The 23769-nt window shown below is 42.9% G+C and overlaps 1 long non-coding RNA gene across 1 annotated transcript in view; it reads left to right on the top strand.

Annotated features, from left to right (window-relative positions):
• The window catches only part of LOC141112943 (uncharacterized), a 51131-nt gene extending 31429 nt beyond the window's left edge, over positions 1-19702 (top strand). Inside the window, exon 2 of the long non-coding RNA XR_012236664.1 lies at positions 19457-19702. This is a non-coding gene — a long non-coding RNA (uncharacterized lncRNA). The remainder of the gene's footprint in view (positions 1-19456) is intronic.
• Positions 19703-23769: the final 4067 nt, after the last annotated feature.

The following is a 23769-nucleotide window of genomic DNA, read 5'->3' as shown; positions in this document are numbered from 1 at the left end:
ATAGTCGGAACTGATGGGGACTGATAAGCGACACTGATGGGGACTGATAGGTGGCACTGATGGGCTCTGATAGGAGACACTGAAGGGCACTGAGAGGTGGCACTGATAGGCGGCACTGATGGACACTGGTAGGCAACACTGATAGGTGACACTGATGAGGGGGCACTTATGGGCACTGATTGGCAGCACTGATGGGCACTGATAGGTGGCAATGATGAGCACTGATAGGCAGCATTAGTGGGCACTGTTGGGACTGCACTGATAATCAGGACACTGATTATCAGTGCTGATGTCCCTTTAACACAAGCCATTTATCGTCTCTCTTCTCTCTTCATGCTGTCAGTGTGAGGAAAGAAAAGCCGATAACCGGCTTGTGTTTACATCCTTTGATCAGCTGTCATTGGATATAGCTGATCACGTGGTAAAGGACCACTGTGATTTGTCCTCACAGGAGGACATCCATGTACGCTCTCCCGGCAAAGTAAGCCTGCGCTGTAGCCGTCTTCCGGCTATAGCACGGGCAGGAAGTGATTAAAGAGGACTTCACATTGGTGGACATGGATTTTTCATCTTTTCATCTTTGCATGGACATTTGCTTAATGTTGAACTTCATTTAATTTATGATCAAATTGCACTTATATTAGCGCGGCACATGTTTTATGTTTTATACGTTTCTAGGAAAGCCGGGTAAATTTAGTTCATTGTGACTCCACAGTGACTAGTAGAGCAGTGTGTGATTGCTTTGGGCTGTTGTGGACTCTTTCCTGTCTTCTGGAGGAATCTAAAATATAGTGGGTTGGGAGGAGGCAAATCAGCAGTCTAAATATTTATGTGGTCTCAGCCAATCCTTGGGGGAGGGTGTCCAGTAGGTGGCTGAGGTGTGCATAAATAGTCTGGGGCCTGAGGCAGCTCTGTTGTTGCCCAGAAGGAGAAGTTCCCAACCTGAAGGACTGATGTCCTTTAAGCAAGCCCAGCTGAAAATGACACCTGTGCTCATCGAGGGCCCCAATTGTGGCAGAGCTAGGGGGCCTGTTCTGCTAAAAACCTCTGAAGCTACGCAAGGGATTTCACTGGGGATTGGGTCTGGGAGATTCAGTGAGGAATTGTCTGTTTAATATTGGAGGGAGGCATCCAAGTATCCAGGTACATTGAGAGTTCAGACCTGAATAGAGGATCCTAGTGACTGTTGCTGCTGATATCCCTAGAATATCAATTATAGTGCTTACCTGGCTGGTGCTGTTCATTCTTTGGGCCTTTGCTGGAGGGACTGTCTAGAGAAGTAGGGGTACAATGAAGAGTACCCTCACTTTATTGCTCAGCATTCATGAAGTATCCCACAGCATCACATCACCACATCACAGTACCGTGCATTTTGGTGCAAATCAAATTTTTTAAATGGTGCAGGCACATTTTTGCGTGTTTCTCGTGCATAGGGTAGCCCTTTGAAATTGACTGTTCAGTCAGAAATGCGCAAAAAAAAAGTGCAGGCTCTGTTACATCTCTGGGGTATAAATTGAGCCTTACAGTTCACAGCGCATGTGTAGCTCAGGCAACAAGTAAGGTCAGTCGCAGAGTGGCTCCTTACCTGAGCTGTGACCTGTGCTGCAATCTCTGACCATCTACTGTAGTATGTCCTCAGTCTCTGACCATCTCCTGTATCATGTCTGCAGTCTCTGACCATCTCCTGTATCATGTCTGCAGTCTCTGACCATCTCCTGTATCATGTCTGCAGTCTCTGACCATCTCCTGTATCATGTCTGCAGTCTCTGACCATCTATTGTATCATGTCCGCAGTCTCTGACCATCTCCTGTATCATGTCTGCAGTCTCTGACCATCTCCTGTAGTATTTCTGCCACCTCTGACCATCTACTGTAGTATATCTGTAGTCCATGCACATCTCCTGTAGTATGTTTGCAGTCCAGTGGCAGCTGGTTGGCTTTTCATCTTGGGGGGTGGCAAAAAAACAGTACTAACCCCCTCTCCGGGCGGCGCAACACTGATGCCCCCCCTGCACCAGGGGCAGCCGCAGGACTCACGGCACTGTCAGCCAGCTACCCCCCCCCCCCAGGTCCTGCACTTACTATGCGATGAGCAGGCTGGCTTTGTACTCCTCTCCTCGCTGGCTGTGTCTTCCGGGCAGCGACAGCGGTGGGTCCAGTGTCTCCTCTTCCACAACGCGGGGCATCCAAAAGGATCTCCTGGCGCTTTGGCCAATCGGGAAACAGGTCTCACTGACCTGCCTCCTAAATTGGCGGGGAGGCACTGTAGTGTGAAAACAGCAAAAATTGATTGGCTATGGTCACACAATTGGGTGGGATCGGGGCGCACTCTCTGCGCCCCGAGCCCACCCTGTTTTCATGTGCTTCAAAAAACACCCCCCCACCGCCCAACCCCACCATAGGAATCCATGTTTCCGGCGTCCTGAAAGGGGCGGGGCACATGGATAGGTAGAGGCCGAGAAGTTGGGGGGGGAAGCGCCCGTGCGCCCACAATGCACAGGCCGCCACTGCTGCAGTCTCTGATCATCTCCTGTAGTATGTCCACAGTCTCTGATCATCTCCTGTAGTATGTCCACAGTCTCTGATCACCTCCTATAGTTTGTCTGCAGTCTCTGACCATCTCTTGTAGTATATCTGCAGTCTCTGACCATCTACTGTAGTATATCTGTTGTCCCTGCTCATCTCCTGTAATATCTCTGCAGTCTCTGACCATCTCCTGTAGTATGTCTGCAGTCTCTGACCATTTTATTTAGCATACATCTATTGAACATTATGTACAGCCCTTTATCAATGTCAGGGGCCACACTTAGCACTGCACTAGATATGTCGGTTTTGCTGTCTGGATGGATTTTCCTAAGCTGGTCGCCTTCTTACACGCAGACACACTGGTTATACCAGCAGGAGTGATTATGAAGGACAGGAGACGGCCTGATGTCAGTTCTTCATAGACTATTAATCACCCGGCCATGACCGACTTCTACTAATTGCGTCTATAGTGACGTTGCTGTGATGCATGATGACTGGATCATAGCCAGGTAATTAATGTCTAATGAGTGAAAATATTTTGGCCGAGATCTAAACTTTGCTAACATTTGTTTTAATTACTTTATTTATGTTGTTATTTTACATCAGAAACTTTTGTGTGTACAGGAATTAATGAAACGTTTTTTTTCAATGGAACAGGAAGTACAAAACCAGCCGCTGTCAACTCAGCTAAAATGTATTATAATAGTTCTAGACAACATGGGAGATTTCTTCAAAAGAAGGACAGAATGCGTTTCTAAATGCACAAAATATGAACGACCCAAATGCAAATATTTATTATATTGTGACTTACCATTTCTTAGATGTGATGGCTGCATTTCTTTTTCTTTTTTTTTTTCTTTCCCTTATTTTCACTTGGTGATCTGGCCAGTAAGTCTGTTGTTTTTCAAAAGAACAAGCTCTCCAGCAGAATGTATCAGTTACAGGGATGAGACGAACCATTCACCACTGACATGGGGTGCTTACAACAATCAGTTTTTTATTTGTGTATGTAAAACCTGTGTCCCAAAAGGCGAAAACTGTTTGCTGTAACTGATTATAAAGTGTGAGCTGGAGTTTGGCTTCAATTTGTTAGTGCATGTAAATCTGCTAGTACATCTAACACTCCCCTACCCCCAGACTGACAATGCTAGCTGTCCAAAGGTGCCCCCTGTGCTCCTTCATCCACAGTGGGGGCGCTCTAATATATGAGGGGTGTTCATCACCAGGTGAAAACAGAGGGAAAAAAGCCTAAAAAAAGAAAACTAATGCAGCCACCACATCAAATAGTTACATTTTTTGTTTCCCGCCCGGCCTATAGTACAATGACCGGCAGGCGGGAGCACTGTTGTTCTGGGAGGATGTCAAATGATGTCCTCCCTGAACAGGCTACGCAGCGACGCAATCTGTCACCGACTGTGTCCCGGACACATTTGATGACTGATCACTGTACCAACCCGCTGCCAGTACCATGTGATCGCTGTGACCAACCACAGCTGATCACATGACAATTGTAAACAATAGATGGCTTGCTTTCATGCCATCCATTGTATACATTTATGTTGCTAGCTGTGATTGGTCACAGTGATCACATGGTACAGACAGGGCCAATCACAGCCCATCTGTACTATGTGATATGCTTTGGCCAATCACAGCTAATCACAACAAAGGATACTGAATAAACCAGTTTCATTCAGTAAAAATGGTTTCTTATACCAATAAAATTCATAGGTATAAGCAATCATCGAGTGTAAAAAAAAATTCTGATCACTTCCCCAGAGTAGTACTGTATTGCTCTGGTCACAGTGTGTTAGAGAAAAACATTGTAAAAGAAATAAATAAAAATTATTACATTTTTTTTTCCCACATACTGTCACCAGTTGGTGTCCCTGATCATTGCTACACCCCTTATACGATAACGCTATACTGCACTGGTTACCGTATGTAAAAAAAACAAAAAAAAAAAACCTTCAAAAATATTGTCATGCCTCTTACTAAATACCTTGGACTGTCTACTTTCCAAAAAGGGGTCATTCTGGGGTTAATTGTAATATCCTTGCATTTTCAGAATTCAAGAATTGTAATAGGGTGTCCGTACATCAATTTTCAGATACAGTGCATCTGGAAAGTATTTCGAGCGCTTCACTTTTTTCCACATTTTGTTATGTTACAGCCTTATTCCAAAATGGATTAAATTCATTATTTTCCTTAAAACTCTACAAACAATCCCCCATAATGACATTGTGAAAGAAGTTTGTTTGAAACTTTTGCAAACTTATAAAAAATAAAAAATCCCATATACATAGGTATCACAGCCTTTGCTCAATACTTTGTTGAAGCACCTTTGGCACCAATTACAGCCTCAAGTCTTCTTGAGTATGATACTACAAGCTTGGCGCTCCTATTTTTTGGGCAGTTTCTCCCATTCTTCTTTGCAGGACCTTTCAAGCTCCATCAGGTTGGATGGGGAGCGTCGGTGCACAGCCATTTTCAGAACTCTCAATCGGGTTCAAGTCTGGGCTCTGGCTGGGCCACTGAAGGACATTTACAGAGTTGTCCCATAACCACTCCTTTGTTATCTTGGCTGTGTGCTTAGGGTCAATGCCCTGTTGGAAGATGAACCTTCGCCCCAGTCTGAGGTCCAGAACGCTCTGGAGCAGGTTTTCATCAAGGATGTCTCTGTACATTGCAGCATTCATCTTTCCCTCGATCCTGACTAGTCTCCCAGTTCTTGACACTGAAAAACACCCCCACAGTATGATGCTGCCACCACCATGTTTCACTGTAGGGATGATATTGGCCAGGTGATGAGCGGTGCCTGGTTTCCTCCAGACATGGAGGTCATTCAGGCCAAAGAGTGCAATCTTTGTTTCATCAGACCAGAGAATTTTGTTTCTCATGGTCAGAGTCCTTCAGGTGCCTTTTGGGAAACTCCAGGTGGGCTGTCATGTGCCTTTTACAGAGGAGTGGCTTCCGTCTGGCCACTCTACCATACAGGCCTGATTGGTGGAGTGCTGGAGAGATGGTTGTTCTTCTGGAAAGCTCTCCTCTCTCCACAGAGAAACGCTGGAGCTCTGTCAGAGTGACCATCGGGTTCTTGGTCACCTCCCTGACTAAGGTCCTTCTACCCTGATCGCTCAGTTTGGTCAGGTGACCCGCTATAGGAAGAGTCCTGGTGGTTCCAAATGTCTTCCATTTACGGATGACGGAGGCCACTGTGCTCATTGGGACCTTCAATGCTGCAGAAATGTTTCTGTACCCTTCTCCAGATCTGTGCCTCCATACAATCCTGTCTCGGAAGTTTGCAGAAAATTCCTTGGACTTCATGGCTTGGTTTGTGCTCTGACATGCACTGTTAACTGTGAGACCTTATATAGACAGATGTGTGCCTTTCCAAATCATGTCCAATTAACTGAATTTACCACAGGTGGTCTCCAATCAAGTTGTAGAAACATCTGTCAGAGCTGGGCTCAACCCTTCCTTCTCTGAGCTGGCCGCTCAGCTGTCGGCTAATTGCCAGCTCTCATCTCTCTCCACAGTTAAGCAGCTGTTGTGGATCTGCTCGTCAGTCCCGCGTACTTAAAGATCTCCAGCTCACTTCATTCCTGCCTTCGCCTTGGTCACATCACAAGAAACCATCTCCTGCATTCCTGTTTAAAGACTGGCTTTGCTGACATCCCTTCTGGCTCCTTATCCTGCTTGCTGTTCCTCTACTTGGATCCCTGACTTCTGGCCTGGCTGACTACCCAATCCGGTTACTGGACTCTGGCTATGCTTTGCCTACGCTTACTCTATTTACCTTTTTATTTTTATTAATAAACAAGTGTGATTTTACTGTACTTCTGTCTCGGTCTGGTTCATGGTTTCTGACAATCTCACGGAAACAGAATACACCTGAGCTCCATTTTGAGTGTCATGGTAAAGGCCATGAATACTTATGTACATGGGATTTTCCTTTTTTATTTTTAATAAATTTGCAAAGATTTCAAACAAACTTCTTTCATGTTGTCATTATGGTGTATTGTTTGTAGAATTTTGAGGAAAATGCTTGGCTGACTGGCTGGCTGGCTGGGGGACCGCCCCCCCCAAGAAAAGTTTGCACCAGCCGTCACTGACTCTGACAAGGAACACTCTATGTGAATGCAAATCAGGAACATATACTTACGTAAGGCCAACATGAAATGCAATGAGACAGGAACCTGTTCAACCTGTTCAAGAAAATATCAACGCATTTCAGAAACTTAGGAAAAAAAAAACATAACTTGCTTTGCCAGGACTAAGGTGGTAGAAAACAAGATTTACCCCCTTCATGACCAGGCTACTCTTTGCGGAACGACACTGCGCTACTTTAACTGACAATTGTGCGCTCATTCAACACTGTACCCAAATAACATTTTTGTCCTTTTTTTCCCCCCTCAGACAGAGCTTTCTTTTGGTGGTATTTGATCACCTCTGTGTTTTTTTCTGTGCTATAAACAAAAATAAATAAATAAATAAAAAACGACAATTATGAAAAAAAAAAACAATATTTTTTACTTTCTGCTATAAAACATATCCAATAAAAAAATTGAAAAAAAAATCTAATTTCTTCATCAATTTAGGCCAATATGTATAAAAATCCCAATAAGCGTATATTGATTGTTTTTTCACAAAAGTTATAGTGTCTACAAACTATGGGATATATGCTGGAATTTTTATTTATTTATTTATTTTTACTAGTAATCGCGGCGATCAGCGACTTATAGCCGGACTGCGATATTGCGGCGGTCAATCTGACACTAACTGACACTTTTTGGGGACCAGTGACACTAATACAGTGATCAGTGCTAAAAATATGCACTGTTACTGTACTAATGACACTGGCAGGGAGGGGATTAAATTCAGGGGCGATCAGGATTAACTGTGTGCCTAGCCAGTGTTTATGTGTACTGTGTGTTGCTTTCATTAAGGGAAGTGATGAATTTTATTCCCTGCTTTGCTGGGAAATAAAATCTATTACTTCCCTTTTGACAGGATAGAGCTCTTCCCACAGCTCGCCGCCGTCACCTGCTGCTTGACCTGCCACCAGGATGGGGTAAGTGCTGGTGAGACGGCGAAGGGGTGCGGGCGAACGGGCGGGCAGGGGGGTTGGGTCACAGAGGTTGCATATGATGGGCACAGAGGCTGCATATTATGGGCACAGAGGCTGCATATGATGGGCACAGAGGCTGAATATGATGGGCACAGTGGCTGCTTTTTATGGGCACAGTGGCTGCATATGATGGGCACAGTGGCTGCATATGATGAGCACAGTGGCTGCATATAATGGGCACAGTAGCTGCATTTTATGAGCACAGTGGCTGCATATGATGGGCACAGAGGCTGCATATAATTGGCACAGTGGCTGCATATGATGGGCACAGTGGCTGCATTTTATGAGCACAGTGGCTGCATTTGATGGGAACAGTGGCTGCATTTTATGAGAACAGTGGCTGCATTTGATGGGCACAGTGGCTGCATATAATGGGCACAGTAGCTGCATTTTATGAGCACAGTGGCTGCATATGATGGGCACAGACATTGCATATGATGGGCACAGTGGCTGCATATGATGGGCACAAAGGCTGCATTTTATGGGCACAGAGGCTGCATTTTATGGGCACAGTGGCTGCATATGATGGGCACAGTGGCTGCATATGATGAGCACAGTGGCTGCATATAATGGGCACAGTAGCTGCATTTTATGAGCACAGTTGCTGCATATGATGGGCACAGAGGCTGCATATGATGGGCACAGTGGCTGCATATGATGGGTACAGTGGCTGCATTTTCTGAGCACAGTGGCTGCATTTGATGGGCACAGTGGCTGCATTTTATGAGCACAGTGGCTGTATTTGATGGGCACAGTGGCTGCATATAATGGGCACAGTAGCTGCATTTTATGAGCACAGTGGCTGCATATGATGGGCACAGTGGCTGCATATGATGGGCACAGTGGCTGCATTTGATGGGCACAGTGGCTGCAATTGTTGTTTCTTTTTCCAGTATTTTTCAGTTTGCACCCCCCAAAATTTTTGAGCACCAGCCGCCACTGGATTTGGTCATGTAGGGAGGTAATGTAATATTGGACTCAAGTAATTGATTAAATGATTTGAATTGAAATGATTAAAAGAGCGGTGCCTTGTACCCCTGAAGTATGTTTGTTGGGGGTGTTGAATGATGAAGAATGGTCAGGACATGTAAAGATCTGTTTGCAAAAAAAAAACACTTTTTCAGGCTCGAAAGAAAATTGCTAAGAGATGGATGCACGTTATAACGCCTTCTATCAGAGAATGGATGAATGCAGTTAAAGCGGTATGCCCACAAAAAAACAAACAAAAAAAAAAACCACACCCTGCAAGGCAAAGTCATAATGAAATGAAAGTATTCTGAAATACTTGCCTTAGAATGAAGCGCCGGCATCGCCTCCCGGTCATCGCTGAGGGAGCTGACATGCATGATGTCTGCAGTCTCTGACCATCTCTTGTATCATGTCTGCAGTCTCTGACCATCTCCTGTATCATGTCTGCAGTCTCTGACCATCTCCTGTACTATGTCTGCAGTCTCTGACCATCTCCTGTAGTATCTCTGCAGTCTCTGACCATCTCTTGTATCATGTCTGCAGTCTCTGACCATCTCTTGTATCATGTCTGCAGTCTCTGACCATCTCTTGTAGTATCTCTGCAGTCTCTGACCATCTCTTGTAGTATCTCTGCAGTCTCTGACCATCTCTTGTATCATGTCTGCAGTCTCTGACCATCTCTTGTATCATATCTGCAGTCTCTGACCATCTCTTGTATCATATCTACAGTCTCTGACCATCTCTTGTATCATATCTACAGTCTCCGACCATCTCTTGTATCATGTCTGCAGTCTCTAGCCATCTCTTGTATCATGTCTGCAGTCTCTGACCATCTCTTGTATCATGTCTGCAGTCTCTATCCATCTCCTGTACTATGTCTGCAGTCTCTGACCATCTCCTGTAGTATCTCTGCAGTCTCTGACCATCTCTTGTATCATGTCTGCAGTCTCTGACCATCTCTTGTATCATGTCTGCAGTCTCTGACCATCTCTTGTAGTATCTCTGCAGTCTCTGACCATCTCTTGTAGTATCTCTGCAGTCTCTGACCATCTCTTGTATCATGTCTGCAGTTTCTGACCATCTCTTGTATCATATCTACAGTCTCTGACCATCTCTTGTATCATGTCTGCAGTCTCTGACCATCTCTTGTAGTATCTCTGCAGTCTCTGACCATCTCTTGTAGTATCTCTGCAGTCTCTGACCATCTCTTGTATCATGTCTGCAGTCTCTGACCATCTCTTGTATCATATCTACAGTCTCTGACCATCTCTTGTATCATGTCTGCAGTCTCTGACCATCTCTTGTATCATATCTACAGTCTCCGACCATCTCTTGTATCATGTCTGCAGTCTCTAGCCATCTCTTGTATCATGTCTGCAGTCTCTGACCATCTCTTGTATCATGTCTGCAGTCTCTGACCATCTCTTGTATCATGTCTGCAGTCCCTGACCATCTCTTGTAGTATCTCTGCAGTCTCTGACCATCTCTTGTATCATGTCTGCAGTCTCTGACCATCTCTTTAACATGTCTGCAGTCTCTGACCATCTCTTGTATTATGTCTGCAGTCTCTGACCATCTCTTGTATCATATCTACAGTCTCTGACCATCTCTTGTATCATGTCTGCAGTCTCTGACCATCTCTTGTATTATGTCTGCAGTCTCTGACCATCTCTTGTATCATATCTACAGTCTCTGACTATCTCTTGTATCATATCTGCAGTCTCTAGCCATCTTTTGTATCATGTCTGCAGTCTCTGACCATCTCTTGTATCATGTCTGCAGTCTCTGACCATCTCTTGTACCATGTGTGCAGTCTCTGCTCATCTACTGTAATATCTCTGCAGTATCTTACCATCTCCTGTAGTATGTCTGCAGTCTCGGACCATTTTATTTAGCATACATATATTGAACATTATGTACAGCCCTTTATCAATGTCAGGGGCCACACTTAGCACTGCACTAGATATGTCGGTTTTGCTATCTGGATGGATTTTCCCAAGCTGGTCGCCTTCTTACATGCAGACACACTGGTTATACCAGCAGGAGTGATTATGAAGGACAGGAGACGGCCTGATGTCAGTTCTTCATAGACTATCAATCACCCGGCCATGACCGACTTCTACTAATTGCGTCTATAGTGACGTTGCTGTGATGCATGATGACTGGATCATAGCCAGGTATTTAATGTCTAATGAGTGAAAATATTTTGGCCGAGGGCAAAACTTTGCTAACATTTGTTTTAATTCCCTTATTTATGTTTCATTTTACACTTTTGTGTGTACAGGAATGAATGAAACGTTTTTTTTCATTGGAACAGGAAGTACAAAACCAGCCGCTGTCAACTCAGCTCAGATTATTATAATAGTTCTAGACAACATGGGAAATTTCTTCAATAGAAGGACAGGATGCGTTTCTAAATGCACAAAATATGAATGACACAAATGCAATCATTTATTATATTGCGACTTACCATTTCTTAGATGTGATGGCTGCATTTCTTTTTCTTTTTTAGGCTTTCTTTCCCTTACTTTCACTTGGTGATCCGGCCAGTAAGTCTGTTGTTTTTCAAAAGAACAAGCTCTCCAGCAGAATGTATCAGTTACAGAGATGAGACAAACCATTCACCACTGACAGGGGTGCTTACAACAATCAGTTTTTATTTGTTTATGCAAAACCTGTCTCCCAAAAGGCGAAAACTGTTTGCTGTAACTGATTATAAAGTGTGAGCTAGAGTTTGGCTTCAATTTGATAGTGCATGTAAATCTGCTAGTACATCTAACACTCCCCTCCCCCCAGACTGACAATGCTAGCTGTCCAAAGGTGCCCCCTGTGCTCCTTCATCCACAGTGGGGGCGCTCTAATATATGAGGGGTGTTCGCCAGATCACCAGGTGAAAACAGAGAGAAAAAAAGCCTAAAAAAAATAAATAAATAAATAATGCAGCCACCACATAAAATAGTTACATTTTTTGTTTCCCGCCCGGCCTATAGTACAATGACCGGCGGGCGGGAGCACTATTGTTCTGGGAGGATGTCAAATGATGTCCTCCCTGAACAGGCTACGCAGCAACGCAATCTGTCACCGACTGTGTCCCGGACACATGTGATGACTGATCACTGTACCAACCCGCTGCCAGTACCATGTGATCGCTGTGACCAACCACAGCTGATCACATGACAACTGTAAACAATGGATGGCTTGCTTTCATGCCATCCATTGTATACATTTATATTGCTAGCTGTGATTGGTCACAGTGATCACATGGTACAGACAGGGCCAATCACAGTCCCTCTGTACTATGTGATTAGCTTTCGCCAATCACAGCTAATCACAACAAAGGATACTGAATAAACCAGTTTCATTCAGTAAAAATGGTTTCTTATACCAATGAAATTCATCGGTATAAGCAATAATCATGTGTAAAAAAAAAAATCCTGATCATTTCCCTAGAGTAGTACTGTATTGTTTTGGTCACAGTGTGTTAAAGAAAGAATCCTAAAAAAAAAAAAATAATGATTAAAAATTATTTTTTTTACACATACTGCCCCTTATACAATAACGCTATACTGCACTAGTGACCGTATGTAATTATTTTCCAAATAATTGTGACAAAAAATTACAACTTCAAAAATATTGTCATGCCTCTTACTAAATACCTTGGACTGTCTACTTTCCATAAAGGGGTCATTCTGGGGTTAATTGTAATATCCTTGCATTTTCGGAGCTCAAGAATTGTAATAGGGTGTCCGTACATCAATGTTCACATACAGTGCATCCGGAAAGTATTCAGAGGGCTTCACTTTTTTCCACATTTTGTTATATTACAGCCTTATTCCAAAATGGATTAAATTCATTATTTTCCTTAAAACTCTACAAACAATCCCCCATAATGACAACGTGAAAAAAGTTTGTTTGAAACCTTTGAAAACGTATTCAAATAAAAAAACGGACCTCTCAAGCTCCATCAGGTTGGACGGGGAGCGTCGGTGCACAGCCCATTTTCAGATCTCTCAATGGGGTTCAAGTCTGGACTCGGGCTGGGCCACGCAAGGACATTCACAGAGTTGTCCCATAACCACTCCTTTCTTATCTTGGCTGTGTGCTTAGGGTCAATGTCCTGTTGGAAGATGAACCTTCGCCCCAGTCTGTGGTGGTGTTTTTCAGCGTCAAGAACTGGGAGACTAGTCAGGATCGAAGATGAAAGATGAATACTGCAATGTAAAGAGACATCCTTGATGAAAACCTGCTCCAGAGCGCTCTGGACCTCAGACTGGGACGAAAGTCCATCTTCCAACAGGACAACGACCCTAAGTACACAGCCAAGATAACAAAGGAGTGAATGTCCGTGAGTGGCCGAGCCAGAGCCCAAAATTGAACCCGATTGAGAGATCTGAAAAGGGCTGTGCACCAACGCTCCCCATCCAACCTGATGGAGCTTGAAAGGTCCTGCAAAGAAGAATGGGAGAAACTGCCCAAAAATAGGTGTGCCAAGCTTGTAGCATCATACTCAAAAAGATTTGAGGCTCTAATTGGTGCCAAAGGAGCTTCACCAAAGTATTGAGCAAAGTCTGTGAATACTTATTTACATGGAATTTTTTTCGTTTTATACTTTTAATAAATTTGCAAAGATTTCAAGCAAACTTCTTTCATGTTGTCATTATGGGGTGTTGTTTGTAAGATTCTGAGGAAAATGCTTGGCTGACTGGCTGGCTGGGGGGCCGCCCCCCCCCCCCCCCCAAGAGAATTGAGCACCAGCTGCCACTGACTCTGACAAGAAACACTCTATGTGAATGCAAATCAGGAACATATACTTACATAAGGCCAACATGAAATGCAATGAGACAGGAACCTGTTCAACCTGTTCAATTAAATTTGAACACATTTCAGAAATTTAGGAAAAAATATATATAACTTTCTCTGCCTGAACTAGGGTGGTAGAAAACAAGATTTACCCCCTTCATGACCAGGCTACTTTTTGCGGAACGACACTGAGCTACTTTAACTGACAATTGCGCGGTCGTGCAACACTGTACCCAAATAACATTTTTGTCCTTTTTTTTCCCCCCACAAATAGAGCTTTCTTTTGGTGGTTGATCACCTCTGCATTTTTTTTTTTTGTGCAACAAACAAAAAAAAAACAAAAAAAAAACGACAATTATAAAAAAATAAATATTTATTACTTTCTGCTATAAAACACATCCAATAAAAAAATTGAAAAAATCAAATTTCTTCATCAATTTAGGCCAATATGTATTCTGCTACATGTTTTTGGTAAAAAAAAAAAAAAAAAAAAACCCAATAAGCGTATATTGATTGGTTTGCGCAAAAGTTATAGTGTCTACAAACTATGGGATATATGCTGGAATTTTTATTTATTTATTTATTTTTACCGATAATCATGGTGATCAGCGACTTATAGCGGGACTGCGATATTGCCGCGGACAATCTGACACTAACTGACACTTTTTGGGGACCAGTGGCACTAATACAGTGATCAGTGCTACAAACATGCACTGTCACTGTACTAATGACACTGGCAGGGAGGGGATTAACTTCAGGGGCGATCAAAGGATTAACTGTCTGCCTAGCCAGTGTTTATGTGTACTGTGTGCTGCTTTCACTAAGGGAAGTGATGAATTTTATTCCCTGCTTTGCAGGGAAATAAAATCTATTACTTCCCTTTTGCCGCCCCCCCCCCAAACATTTTCCACAGGCCGCCACTGTCTGGAAGAATGGTCAAACATTCCCATAGACACACTCCTAAACCTTGTGGACGGCCTTCCCAGAAGAGTTGAAGCTGTTATAGCTGCAAAGGGTGGACCAACTCAATATTGAACCCTACGGACTAAGTGTAAAGGCAGGTGTCCCAATACTTTTGGTCATATAGTGTATTTTGGGCGAGTTTTCCTTTGAAAATCAAAAAAATAAAAAAATAATCTGGAGATATCTATGACCATTTACCACTAAATGAAAGCCCAATTTGGCCTGAAAAAAACACGGTATAATCCACACCCACCTGGATGCACAAAGTAGTTGTGTTATATATGGTTTTACTAACACATGTCAACATTCCAAAACTGTGCTTCGCGTTTAGATTTGTTTTACCCTTAGGCGTGAAGGGGTTTTTATTGCTTTAAGAGACAGATGAATTATGTATGCTGTATTAGTCTTTAGAACAAGTGCAAGATCCAAAAAATGTGAGTCATTGTAAAAAAATGAATTGCATTCCATGATAATACATTATCCACTTAAGGACCGAGCCTCTTTTTGAGATTTGTTGTTTACAAGTTAAAAACAGTTTTTTTTGCTAGAAAATTACTTAGAACTGCCAAACATTATGCATTTTTTTTTCTAACACCTTAGAGAAAAAAATGGTTGGCTGTTACAATACTTTCTGTCACACCGTATTTGCGCAGCGGTCTCACACGCACACTTTTTTTGGAAAAAATACACTTTTTTGAATTAAAAAATAAGACAACAGTAAAGTTAGCCCAATTTTTTTTTTTTATATTATGAAAGATAACGTTACGCCGAGTAAATTAATACCCAACATGTCACGCTTCAAAATTGCGCCCCGCTCGTGGAATGGCGACAAACTTTTACCCTTAAAAATCTCCATAGGTGACGTTTAGAAAATTCTACAGGTTGCATGTTTTAAGTTACAGAGGAGGTCTAGGGCTAGAATTATTGCTCTCGCTCTACCGATTGCGGCGATACCTTGCATGTGTGGTTTAAACACCGTTTTCATATGCGGGCGCTACTCACGTATGCGTTCGCTTCTGCACACGAGCTCGGCGGGACAGGGCGCATTTAAAAAAAAATATTTTTTTTACTATTTATTTTACCTTTTATTTTTAATTTTTACACAGTTTAAAAAAAAAAAATGTGTCACATTTATTCCTAATACAAGGAATGTAAACATACCTTGTAAAAGAAAAAAAGCATGACAGGACCTCTTAAATACGAGATCTGGGGTCAAAAAGACCTCAGATCTCATATTTACATTAAAATGCAATAAAAAAAATAATAAAAAACGTCGCTTCCACCCTGCATTGTTATGGAGACGGGTGGGGGCCATCTTCCCCTCACTCATCTCCATGCCCAGCAAGGGTGAAGATCCAATCGCCTCCGCCGCTGCCGACGGCTCCGGTAAGCGGCGGAGGGCACCGGAGCGTGGCGGGAGGGGGGGGCCTCTCCCACCAGCCGATAAAAGTGATCTCGCGGCGAATCCGCCGCAGAGACCACTCTTATCGGAAAGCGGACCCTTGGCCGAAGCTAACTACTGCCATAACAACAATATTCCTCTTCAAAGTATGGACGTATATCGGTGTGCGGCGGTCCGGAAGTGGTTATGGGGTTGATTTACCATACCTCCCAACATTTTGAGATGGGAATGAGGGACACCTACTAGCAAATGTATGTAGGAATAGGACACGCCCCCTACCACACCCCCTTAAAGGAGAATTAACACACAAAAAAAAGGTTAATTGAATCCACAAGGGACTTATTTTCACCACTACTATTCCTTTATATTGGCTTTTAACATTTACAAATGCAGCAATTTATAATTTGGATGAAAGGTTTAGCACTGGGAAACACTTTTTGATAGATAAAAAGTGCATTTTATATACATCTCTATAGATCAGACCAAAATGAGGGACAAATGAGGAGGAATGAGGGACAGAGGGACATTGCTCCAAATCAGGGACAGTCCCTCGAAATCAGGGACAGTTGGGAGCTATGGATTTACTAAAACTGGAGGGTGCAAAATCGGGTGCAGCTCTGCACAGCAACCAATCAGCTTCCAGGTTTTATTGCCAAAGCCTAACTGAACAAGCTGAAGTTAGAAGCTGATTGGCTACCATGCACAGCTGCACCAGAGTTTGCACTCTTCAGTCTTTTTAAATCAACCCCTATGTGTTCCTTTTCAGTGGAGGTGTAATGCAGATCCTAATAACAGTTGTTAATAGTTTTTAATACTTTTGGTTTGTTTACAAATGCATCTGGCCCTGAATATTGTATTACTATTGTCATAAAAAATACCCCTTTAAACAGACCTTAGCACCTCAATCCGGATTTCCAGCATTTGTATAACAGGAAAACATAAACTAAACAAGACAGATCAGGAGATCTCCTAAAGCATTTGTGCAGCTGGCAGAAAAATTCTACATTAAGATAAATACCGATAACAACACAATGAGGGTGTCACTCCGCTGGATTATCTGGTGCTTAGCCAAACATGTTAAAGTGATACTAAACACACACTGTTTCGTTTACATTGTTCCTTCTATTACTGTATATGGATGACGGCACTGTTTTTATTAAAAAAAAAAAATCTATCGATTTTTCCTAATGGATATACAGCTGTCACATGACCCAGCTCTCTCCCAGCCTGTCTGCAGGGAAACAGTGGCAGGAGGAGCTTCTAGCCTTTGGAATACAAACAGAGCCGGCCCTACCTATAGGCAAGGTAGGTGCCGGCCTAGAGCGCACATCAGTCAGGGGCGCTATGTGGAGAGGGGGCGCTGCAACCAGATGAGCACTCCGCTCTCCAGCTACCTTCATGACAAGAGTGACACTGCAGCCCTGTCATTCCAAACAGAGCACAGTCATTGCTCCCAACTGTCCCTGATTTCGAGGGGCTGTCCCTGATTTGGAGCAATGTCCCTCTGTCCCTCTTTCCTCCTCGTTTGTCCTTCATGTTGCTCTGATCTATATCATTGTATATAAAATGCACTTTTTATCTTTCAAAAAGTGTTTTCCAGTGCTAAACCTTTCATCCAATTTCTAAATTGCTGCATATGTAAATTTAAAAGCCAATGTAAAGGAAAGGCTCTTGTTGTGTGGGCGAGATGGGGATGCTGCCAGCTTTGGAGATCCTGGCCACCTGATCTGCTCGCCCGCCCGCCCACATGCTTGAACCACTTGCCGCCTGCCTGCTCGCATGTCTGAACTGTCCGCCTGCTTGTCACCTGCACCACACATTGGGGGGTGTATGGATGGCGGCGTTTAGGGGTGTCAGGCCAGCGCCGCTTATTGACTGGGGGTGTCTGGACTGGCACCTGGCAGTAGCCAGTGGCGTCGCTATGGGGGTGCAGGGGGTGTAGGCCGCACCCAGGTGACACCAAAGGCCGGTCGCCAGATTGCCTCCACTGATCACTAACACAGGAGAGAGGAGCAGGGAGCAGGGGGCAGAACAGTAGAGAGAAACTGCAGTGCTGAACAGACAGCGGAAGCTGCCGGAGTTAACTTTCCAAGTTAACCAGCAGGGGATTGGTTGCTGGGAAAGTTAACTGTGGCAGCTCTCACTGTCTATTCAGTGCTGCTGTTTCTCTTTCCCCTTCTGCCTCCTGCTCCGCTCTCCTGTGTCTCCCACTCTGCATGCCCCAATAAATTAGGAAGGAGCAGAGTTGTGGGGGGTAGGGGCTGTGTAATGCAATGGAGTCCTGAGGTGTGGGGGCTGTGTAATGTAAATAGGTCCAGAGGGTGTGGGGGGCTGTGTAATGTAAAGGGGTCCAGAGGTGGGAGGGCTGTGTAATGTAAAGGGGTCCAGAGGTGTGGAGGGGGCCATGTAATGCAAAGGGGTCCAGAGGTGTGGGGGCTATGTAATTTACAGGGGTCCAGAGCTGTGTGGGGGCTGTGTAATGCAAAGGGATCCAGAGGTGTGTGGGGCTGTGTAATGTAAAGGGGTCCAGAGGTGTGTGGGGGTAGGGGCTGTGTAATGCAAAGGGGTCTAGAGATGTGGGGTGGCTGTGTAATGTAAAGGGGTCCAGAGGGGCAGAGCTGTGTAATGTAAAGGGGTCCAGAGGTATGGGGCCTGTGTAATGTAAAGGGGTCCAGAGGTGCTGGGGCTGTGTAATGTAAAGGGGTCCAGAGGTGCGGAGTATGCAATAGTGCATTGTAGTGCCATTCAAGGCAAAGCCAAGACAAAGCACATGGGTTGCAACGCATGGCAATGCACCATAGTGCATTGCAGTGTGTTACAACAAAAGTTTTGTGGCCTGTCTGATTTTTGGGAGGTTCTGCTGCGTCAGAGGCCTATTGATTATAATTGGCTACCTTAAAGCAATGCAAGGCATTACAGGTATTAAGGTACATGGATTAACACACTGCACAAATTTAAATCACCTTGGGTGTCAGAGGACCTTGTCCTGATACTGTAGACAGTGCTTTAAGGGTTAGGGCTAAATAAGGTTTGGAAGTTTTTATTTTATTTTATTTATTCTATTTTATTTCATTTAATTTTTATTTTATTTTTTTAATTTCTATTTTGTTTTATTTTATTTATTTGTTCTATTTTATTTCATTTCATTTTTGTTTTATTTTATTTACTTATTTATCCTATTTTATTTTATTTATTCCATTTTATTTCATTTTTATTTTATTACATTTTTGTTTTATGTTATTTATTTTACTTTTATGTTATTCTGTCTTTATTTCATTTCACTTTTGATTTATTTTATTTATTTATTTATTTTTATTTATTCTATTTGATTTCATTTTATTTGTTCTATTTCATTTAATTTGTATTTTATTGTATTTATTCTAATTTATTCAATTACATTTTTATATTATTTTTATTTAATTTATTCTGTTTGATTTCATTTTATTTCATATGTATTTTATGTATTTATTCTATTTGATTTCATTTCATTTTTATGTTATTTTGATGTACTTTATTCTATGTTATCTCATTTCATTTTTACATTATTTTCATTTATTCAATTTTTTTAAATCTAATTTCAATTTAATTGTATTGTATTTGATTTCACTTCATTTTATTTACTGTATTTTATTTATTTATTGATTGTACTTTATTTTGCCTTTTTTCAGCCTCGCTTACAATGCCATGACTCACCCTTTGAATGCGGTTGCACATCTGGTCCGGGGGGAAGGGCTGCTTGCTGTACTCATCACACAATTGTATTTCTCATAGACGGTGATAAGGGTTAATTCCCCGGAGGCGATGACGTCTTACTGTATCAGGAAGGAGGCGGAGGTACCTGTATCTGCACTTAGTGACGCACTACTAGCTGACTTTTGGAAAGAATTGAAGAATAAACTTTTGCATATCTCATATTTTGTGGTTACAGGTTACTTTCTCCTCTTCAAAACACAGCATTATGTGACGCCGATATAATGTTAGCTTTTGCCTACGATGCACATTGTATCAGTATCATAGAAGTTACATGTGTAACAATGTGTCCTGTGGTCACAGCGACCACGCCTCCCCATAAATAAGGAGGGAGGAGGGACTATAATACAGAGTACAGTGTATGAGATTGTATGTTTTTTTTTTTTTTATTGTCATACTGCATAGCTTCCAACTGTCCCGGATTTCGAGGGACTGCCCCTGATTTGGAGCAATGTCCCTCTGTCCCTCTTTCCTCCTCATCCGTCTCTCATTTTGGTCTGATCTATATAGTTGTATAAAAAATGCGCAATTTATATATCAAAAAGTGTTTCCCAGTGCTAAACCTTTCATCCAATTTCTAAATTGCTGCATTTGTAAATTTCTAAAACCAATATAAAGCAATAATGGTGGCTAAAAAAAAGCACTTGTGGGTTTACCTAATCTTCATTTTTTTTTGTATAATTGGGGGGGCCGTGGGTACATTGTTTGCCGCCCCCCCCCAAAAAAAAAAATATACCACCACCCACTACAGGCTGCCTGCAGAAAACTACAGGAGGGGCGGAGTCAAGACCAGTCCCCCTGCACAAGGAGAGAGAGCAGCAGTGAGCGGTCTTTATTACAGGAAGTGTAATAGGAGAAAAAAAATAAAAATTAAAAGAATTAACAGACAGATTCCTGTGGATGGCTCTGTGAGGGATATTTACTAAAACTGGAGCACAGCACAATCTGGTGCATCTGTGTATAGTAACCAATCAGCTTCCAGGTTTCATTGTTAAAGCTTAAGGCTATGTTTCCACTGTTGCGTCCCCAAACTCGCGTGATGTTTCTGCGGTTTTTTTTGCCGCGACTTGAAGCAATGCCTGTGTATTCTTGAGGGCTATGGACCTCAAGTCGCATCAAAGTGGGACCAAAGTAGTGCAGGGACTACTTTGAAGTCGCTGCGTCTTGAAGTCGCACAGATATGAACAGTACTCATTGCAAATCATGGGGTACGACTTGTCATGCGACTTTTCAGTCCCAAATCGCATATAAAGTTGCACTAGTGGAAACCTAGCCTGGCTGCGCAAGCTGAAGTTAGAATCTGATTGGTTACTATGCATAGCTGCACCAGATTCTGAGTGCTCCAGTTTTAGTAAACCTCCCCCCTGTATGCCACTTGGGATTAAATATACTTGATGGTATGTGGCACATCGAGAGTTGTATCATAACTGATGTCATGGGTCATGTTGAACCCGATTGCAGGATTTAAAAGGGTGGGGCTAACAAGACGCTTTATAAGCCTAATGATTCAGGCCTCATCTATTTATAGCTGTATTGGCTTTGGCTAAAATATCAGAGTGTAGTGATATGAAATATATTTCCTTATTAAAAACAGCATACAGTAATTGATCTCGGTGCACATTTAATTTGCACATATTCCTGAATATATATATATATATATATATATATATATATACACACACACACACACACACACACACACACACACACACACACACACACACACACACAGTTGTGCTCATAAGTTTACATACCCTGGCAGAATTTATGATTTCTTGGCCATTTTTTAGAGAATATGAATGATAACGCAAAAACTTTTCTTTCACTCATGGTTAGTGTTTGGCTGAAGCCATTTATGATCTTTTTAAATCATAAATCACAACAGAAACTACCCAAATGACCCTGATCAAAAGTTTACATACCCCAGTTCTTAATACCGTGTATTGCCCCCCTTTAACATCAATGACAGCTTGAAGTCTTTTGTGGTATTTGTGGATGAGGCGCTTTATCTTCTCAGATGGTAAAGCTGCCCATTCCTCTTGGCAAAAAGCCTCCAGTTCCTGTAAATTGTTGGGCTGTCTTGCATGAACGGCACGTTTGAGATCTCCCCAGAGTGGCTCAATGATATTGAGGTCAGGAGACTGAGATGGCCACAACAGAACCTTCACTTTATTCTGCTGTAGCCAAAGACAGGTCGACTTGGCCTTGTGTTTCGGATCATTGTCATGTTGGAATGTCCAAGTACGACCCATGCGCAGCTTCCTGGCTGATGAATGCAAATGTTCCTCCAGTATTTTTTGATAACATACTACATTCATCTTGCCATCAATTTTGACCAAATTTCCTGTGCCTTTTTAGCTCACACAAACAAGATATTTGGGGGGCACACTCTAAAAAATGCATTAAAGATGATGCAGCCATAAGACCATACAGTAGAAGAAAATATTACAGCGCACACATGCAAAAAAGACATTTACCTCAAGCAAGGCTAGTTTAAAACACCTAAGCATTTCTAGAAAAATATGGGGATTTGGTCACACCATATTACTATATGGTGCTAAGCCCACTTACTGCGACAAAGTACCCCATAATCAGTGGGTCCTACACTATCCATGGAGTGGGAGAACCTGCATCTCTGAACCATGAGAGCATTGCACTCTTCTAAATGGGAGAATCATAAGGTCTCCACACATGACACAAGTGGACACTAATTAAAAGGTACTTATGTTATGTAGTGAGGTGCTCCGCACCCAAAAGGATTTGGTCAGAATCCATACAATCCCCAATGACACCCATAATCGGACATCTGGATTTCCACCCAGGCCTCTCAGATAGGTCCTTTCGGCTCCACTTGGACCGGAGACTAGTTAGGGCCTCCTCTTTTTGTGGGCCTCTGGAATGGAACATCTACCCTAATTTCAACTCCTCCATACTGGGCAGATGGAAGATACTGCAATTGTCACACTTTCTCAGATCTCTTCCGGAGGTCAGCGGTTTCTGTAGACAACCCACATCCTTTGAGGAGCTGTGCATAGGCGAGGAGCCAATTCGGAAATCTCTTTCTCAATCTTACAATATTTTACTGACTCATACGTCCCAACAGGATTTGGCATACCTAGTGCAGTGGGAGAGAGATTTGAACACTACGTTTACAGAAGACCAAAAGACCCGAATCCTCTTCTTTGCACATAAATCCTCTTTATGTAGCAAATACCAAGAAATTACCTTCAAAATTCTGACACGATGGTACAGGACACCTTCGGTGTTAGCATCCATTTTCCCGGGGCAGAGTCCCCTATGTTGGAGATGTGGCACACAAAATGACACATTAATCCACATCTTCTGGGAATGTTCGGCCTTGACTCCTTTCTGGAGACAGGTTTTAGGAATCATTCACAAACTCACTGATGTGGATCTTCAGAACAACCCAGCGGCAGTACTCCTGAATCTGACTCCGATGTCTAGTAAGCGGTACTGCAAATCTTTGCTGAAACACCTGTTGAACGCGGCTAGGGCGTGTATTCCCAGCATGTGGAAGCAGCAGTCCCCTCCAACAGTGACACAATGGTTTGGCAGGGTCTGTGATATTCAACAAATGGAGAGCCTCACAGCTGCTCTTAGGGAAAAAGAGGAGGAACATGGCACCCGTTGGACACATTGGGATATGTTCCGCTTTTCAGACGAATACAACTCTTACACATAGGTACCCGGTTTCTGGGTGCTCCGGGGCCACGGGTCGTCGGCCTCGCCAGGATCCTACACCCACCCCTCTTTCCTTCATACTTTTCTATTTCTGTTTCCCCTAATTCCTGTTGCTTTTTTCCTTCTTTGGCACCACTGGTGTCCTTTCTCTCTTTTTCCCCACCAGTAAGGGGGAGGGGGAGAGAAAAAACAAAAAATAACTCCGGATTGCAGTATCCCATTTTGGTACCACTCCTATGTTTGTAGGAATGAGCGCCATAATTTTTACATAAGGCAATACATAGTATTAATTCACCATAGGAAAGCAGAGCGCTATTTAGACCAGAGGGATAGACTAGCGCTACCCCTCGGGAAGGCATTACATTAGATTGCCAGAGCACCCTCGTTTGAATTACGCATAGTTTATGTCTACTACTTAATCTCGGATAGAGGGCATTCTCCTCAGTACAGAGGAATAAATCAAGCGGGAACCATTAACCTACGACTACTTGCCTCGATAGCACATTTCAAAGGAACCTTGCTTGCTGTT

The sequence above is a fragment of the Aquarana catesbeiana genome, linkage group LG11, assembly GCF_042186555.1.
Source record: "Aquarana catesbeiana isolate 2022-GZ linkage group LG11, ASM4218655v1, whole genome shotgun sequence".
NCBI lineage: Eukaryota > Metazoa > Chordata > Amphibia > Anura > Ranidae > Aquarana > Aquarana catesbeiana.
Note: the sequence above shows the minus strand (reverse complement) of the source record. Positions and strands in the feature narration are given on the sequence as shown.